The sequence below is a fragment of the Catharus ustulatus genome, chromosome 18 (genome assembly GCF_009819885.2).
Source record: "Catharus ustulatus isolate bCatUst1 chromosome 18, bCatUst1.pri.v2, whole genome shotgun sequence".
Classification (NCBI taxonomy): domain Eukaryota; kingdom Metazoa; phylum Chordata; class Aves; order Passeriformes; family Turdidae; genus Catharus; species Catharus ustulatus.
Genome location: NC_046238.1, coordinates 652,984 through 658,983, shown reverse-complemented (window position 1 = coordinate 658,983; position 6,000 = coordinate 652,984).

The window sequence follows — 6,000 nt, the reverse complement described above, 5'->3', positions numbered from 1 at the left end:
TGTGGTCAGACACTGAAATGATTATGCACAAAGTTCCCATCCAAGTCGGTGGGAATCTCGTGTGTGCAAGTTTTGCAGGCTTGGGGGCACAACCACGCTCAGGCTATTTCCAGCAGAGCTTGCAGCAGAACCCTTTAACCCAGAGCTCTGCAAGGGAGGAAAGGAGGAAACAGGTGGAGCCTCTGTCTGCCCGGCCCAGGGTCCTTGGGGAAAAGCAGGAGAGGAGGTGAGATGGGATTCACTCCTGCTTGGTCATTAACATTGCCTTGACAAACTCAAATCACACTTAGCTACAGTAAAAGCCAAAATTCAATGTCCCCATTCCTGTTTTTATTTTATCTTTATATGTTGGATTAAACAAGAGCTTGTTCTGATCCTGGCAGTATTATACATTTTGAATTATTTCTTTCAATGACCACTGAAATGATCTGTAACAATCATTCAAAATGCTCAACAGAAATTGTTATTGCAGTGTTTAGGACTATTCCTGTGGAATGTTGTTCCTCAATTCTTCCCTGTTAACTTTTATGAGGGATGTAGCCTTTGAAATGGGTGGGAGGGCTTCTGTCACACAGGAAGTGTTCTATATTTTCTTAATGGATAAATATTGAATGTCTCCTTTGTTTTGATTTATCTCAACAATATATCTGTCTGCAGCTCCCTTTCCCTGCCCAGCCCAAAGTGAATAGCCCTGCTGTTGAAATGAGGGAAAGCATGTTTCTACGTCTTGAAAATGGAACTAAAAATACCTGCTTGACCTGTGGGCTGCGGGCTGTGCGGCGTGGTTAACACGAGCCCCTGCAGAGATCAAAGCCTGGCCCCATCCTGCTGCAGCACCGCTCTCAGAACCTTGTTGTTAGGCAAAAAGTGAGAGGCTGCTCCCCTCTGCTGTGCAAAAGCAATGTTTATTTGATCTTGGCCCTCTTCTGAATAATTTCACTAAATCTAATTGCTCTTGATGTTTTACCCAGTACATCATGGGCTTTTTCAGAAGGAGCTCTTTATGCAATGGGTGAAGCTTCAGAATACAGTAAGGACCACTTCAAATATCTCTCATCAAGGCAAAGAACTCTAGATAGATTACTGCAGATCAATCTGTATAAACCCTGCATAAACACTGAGGCTCTTTTAAGTTAAAATGTACTTTACAAAACCCTTATGTTGTGAAAGGTGAAATACTCTGCAGTTATTAAGAGAGTTATAATGTGAAAAGACCTAGAGAGGGCTGTTTAATTCACTGGTTCCTGTCAATTTTTGATGAAACAAAAGGCATTATTAAATTCTTTCCAGGGTATTTATTTCTGTGCATTTAGATTTTATGGTACCACGATGTGAACTTCCTGCATGTAGAACCCCAGCCCTGGTTCCAACAGGAATGGTGCTGCTGTTCTGGAGTGGAATCAGGACACTTGGCTTTTACTGGCAGTCGTGAAGGGCTTTGCAGTGGGCTGGGACCTCTGGCTGCTGCTCACACTTCTGCCATGCAAGCGACTTAAAAACTTCTCTGCACGTCCCTGAGAGCTTTCCCAGTGAACCCTGAATGGGAATGGCAGCTGGCAGGTGTTTTTCCAGCAGGAATCTCTGAAATGGTGCTGGGTTCACACTGCACGGTCCCACAGGAGCTGCTGAGCAGTGATGGGCAGTGCTTCCCTTTCCTGTGAGACTGCAGCATTTGGGGATTCTGGCTCCTCTCCCAAAGTCCCCCTGCAGGTCTGATGGGTGACATAACCTCTGTGTTCTCTGTCCCACAGTTACTGAAAACCTCTCCTTGCTGACCTTTGAACTGGGATCCAGGATGAGGTTCCAGTCAATCTGTGTCTGGGTGCAGAGGGTGCTTTAGGCAGATTCAGAGCACAGGTTCAGCACTGTCTCCCCCAGCACACACCAGCTGCCCAAGCTCCATTTGTTCCCTCCTCTCCATCACTTTTGCTGCACCCAAAGGAGCTGCTGGGTCAGGTGGGTGTGGAGGGGTTGATTTGGGGAGCAGAGGGCTCAGGAGGGATCTCTCAGCAGTTTCCAGCCCCTCTTTCAGCAGCTGTAGGAGTACAAGCACCACTGAGCAAGGAAGGGGTTTGTTCCACCTCACACCCTGGAGTCAGCACTGGGCTCATCCCCTGTCCTGTTCTGGCCTCCCTGGAGGTGTGAGATGGCAGCAGCCAAGACAGGGAGAGAGAGGGGCTGCTCTGGGGTCACCCTGTCCTTGCACCTTCACCTGCACGGAGCATTTGTCACTCACTTGGCCTTGGTTTGTTTGTCTGACTGTCCCAAACTCCACCTCTCACCCCCAGCTCTCACCTTGTCCCCACGTTCTCTCCTTCCATGGAGCTGCCTCCTGTGCCCCCTTCCTGCATCCCCAGCTGCTTCTGAGCTGGCAAACATCCCCAGCTTCCCTGCTCTCCTCAAGGAGTTCTGCTGTACCTGTGTGGCTTCAGCATCAGGGGATGTTTTTATTTCTGTGAGTGCTGCTCCTGGAGGAATCCTGGAGAGAGGATCTCATGTGGATGGGGCACCTCAGCCCAGCACAGCTGCTGGGCTCTGCCTGGGTCAGGGCTTGGAGCACAAGGAGACCTTTTGCTGCTTTCTGACTTCTGGGGAGAAGAGAACTCTTCCCTGCACCAAGCCTGTTTAATGAGCAAAGGAGTCAGATCAATAAAAGGAAATAGCAGCAGATCTGGAGGAATTCCCTAGGGCCAGAGGCAGCATCCCACATCCTTGCACACTGATTTGTGCACTTCCAAACGAGCTTTTCCACTGCTGCTGGAGGCTGGACAGGTTCTGCCTCTCCACTGTTCCAGGCACAAGCTCTGTGAGGCTTGGCCTCTCTGCAGGACTGAGTTTTGTTCTGAGGGGATGAAGTGATCCCTCCTTCTGACTTTCACCTCCCCACTTCATTTGATGGGAGATTTATAAAGACAGAGCTCCTCTAGTCATCATCCTTGGCATTTATTTCAACATTAGATAGAATTTCTGATTAAAATCATGACTCTGGCACATTAAACCAAAGTTCAGTGTGAAAAAAGCAGCTTTATCTTATAAGTGTTATGATGAGTTCCTTTATTTCTTGGTTTTTCAAAGCTCCTCCCCAAAAAAACTTTTTAGTTTAAAGACTTTAGATTCAAAACATTTATTAATAATGTAAAGGGCTTCCTGCCACTCAAAAGCTATAAAGAAACTCTAAAATCAAAGTGATATAGTTTTTTTCATCAAAGCAAAAAAAATCCAGCTACAGCTTTGGTGCCAGCTCTGTTTGCTGTGTTTTTCAGTCCACTAATAAATCCATACCAGAGCCAGTCCTGAGCACACAAATTTGCAGTCTGTCTCAGCTGGTCACTGTTAACCTGGATGGTACATTTTACATTTCCTGGGCTGTGTTTCTGTGTACATTATTGATTTGTGTGTGACTTTCAGGAAATCGATTATGCCCAGCTTTTTTAAAGGTCCTCAATTTCTGCTGCTTTAAAACACGCGTTCCCTGGGGAAAGCACCTTCACTCACTGACAACCTGCAGCTCCCAGAGGGTTCTTGGAGCGAGAACACCTGGCTGGGTGTGGAGCTGGTGCCTTTGAGAAGCTCCACATTTGATCCCAGTGTGAAATATCTGCAGGTCGGTGCTCACTGAGCGCCTCGAGGACTCTGAGCAAGGTGAGCTCAGCTTTGTCAGCACCAGCTCAGAGCCACCAGGGCAGCTCCTGCCACCATCAGGTACCAGAAAACAACGAAAAGGCGACCCCAGAAAAGAAGGGGGCTGACAAAATGTTTTCCCTTGGTGGAAACGAGCGTCAAGTTACGTTTCGCTGCTGTTTGTTTGCTTTGGAAAGGGGGGTAGGGATTTTCACCTTGTCCTTAGGGCAGCAATTTGCTCACCTTGCACTTTCTGGCACTGAAAGCATTTGTTCAGATTGCTGTGTTTTCGTTTGATTTGTTCTCTTGTTTCTATCCGGGTTGCTTTTACATAAAATCCGGTATAATTATTGACACTATTTGTTCTGTTATAGATTGTATCAATCTGCCTGGGACAGTAGGAAATTGGTTTTTTTGTGTTGCTTTGGGTCCCTCTCCCAGGAACTTATTGGGAAGATTTCTGAGATAAATCTGAACAGCAACAAAAGAAACAAAAAACCCCAGATTAACCAAACACCAAACTCTACAAACCTGTAGCATTTTACAGCACTGCATATATAGCCAGAATTCAAATTTTGGTTTTTTTCCAGAATATCCCTATTATAGAAGAGTTTAGGCCACATAACTTACTCTGCTGAATAAACTGGGTGGCAGGGAGGAATCTCCTGGCAGCATTTCACTCACAGTCACTTCCCTCTGAACTCATGGAAATACAGAACCAAGGCTGTTATGCTTATAACCACATTCAAGAGAGCACTGAAGATTCTGAAGTGGTTTTTAAAATGTTTATTTATTTTTGTGCATTATGTCAGACATATCACCGGGAGCTTTTTAGGCAATGACTAAATTTAAATGCTGGGAGACTTTTCACAAATTCTGTAGTGAATGGTGACATAAAATACCTCTCAGAACGGCTGAAAACATCTATTCTTTATGTCCAGCACAGTTACACTCCTAGCTGGCACTTTGTGAAGACATTTTTTAATTTGTGGCTCTCTTTGTGACCTGCAAGAAGAGTGGAAATCATCAGAATGAATTTCCAGCACCAGGCTTCCTGTTTACATTGTTCAGGGGTAGTTGGGGCTTGTTAACATGGACTTGCTGTTCATGGCTAATGATACAATTGAGTCATCTCTGTGCAGTTCTCAGCCATTTAAAACTGTCGTAAAATAACCCAAATAATGGCATGATCAAAGCAATGCAGCCGGCTCTGCATGAGAGTGTGACTGCAGCATTTGCAACCATTACTATGGAGCACTGTAAATAGATTCAGAGTAGTACAAAAGAGATATTCAGGTTACAAAAACTACAGTTCAGACCGGGATAGAATCAGAAAATAAATATTCAGCTGTGCTTGAGGTCCTTGAATATTCCCCTAAATGCCTTTGGGTGACTGCTGTGATGTGCCTGATTCCCTGAACAGGTACCCAGCCTGCGTGAGAATGAGGATTCATTAAAGCATCTCAAATCAAGCATAGGAAAAGGGAGATACAAAGAATGATTAGAAGCCTTTGCTGGGTTTTGTTGTTTGGGTTTTTTTCCTCCTTCCAGCTGGCTGCTTTAAACAGGTGATTTTGGATTTCTTTGTGAGAGCTATGGTGGGTCTGGATGATTTCAGACTGTTTCTATTTGCCACAAAAAGCTTTTGGTTGTCATTGCACAGAGCGTTGCATAAGTCAATGATAAATCAAACAAATATATTTTAAAAACGAAGCATTAGGAGGTTTTATAGTTTAAAAGAAATCACAAAAACACAAGGGCTGATTTTCTGTCACCTCTCCTTTGAGACCCAGTTTATTTCATCACAGATGTGAAGCATGTAGTACAAAACAAGATGACCTGTTTTCATCCCTGCTATAATTCCACTCGAGTAAAAAGCCTTGTGCCAGGGCTGGATTTGTCCCTATGTAAAAAAGGTCTCCACTCCTCCCAGGAGGAGCCTGGAACTGGCTTCTGTCTGTTTTCATCAAGTCTCTTTATCTCACATCAAGGGGAGCTGATTGAACACAAGGAATTCCTAATATGAGTCACTTGTCATTCAAGCTCTTCCTGTTGAGGATGCAGCATTTCCAGCTTTGTTTGGCACAGCCAGAACCACCTGGTGCAGCCAGCCCAGGCACTGAGTGCAGAGCTGGGACTGACCCTCCTGGGCTCTGTGTGTGTGACAAACCCTTCTAGGGGTGAATAAAATACATCCTAACACTGGGATTCCTTCTCAATCCATTTGGTTATGGGGGGAGGTTCCAGGATTCACCCAGAATCACTCCAGCCCCAGCTGCAATGGAACAGTGGTGGCATGGCTTTTGGATTTCAGGGAGTGATAGATGGAGGGGGCTTTGATTGCTGTGTACTCCAGAACAGCACTGACTGTACAGGTCT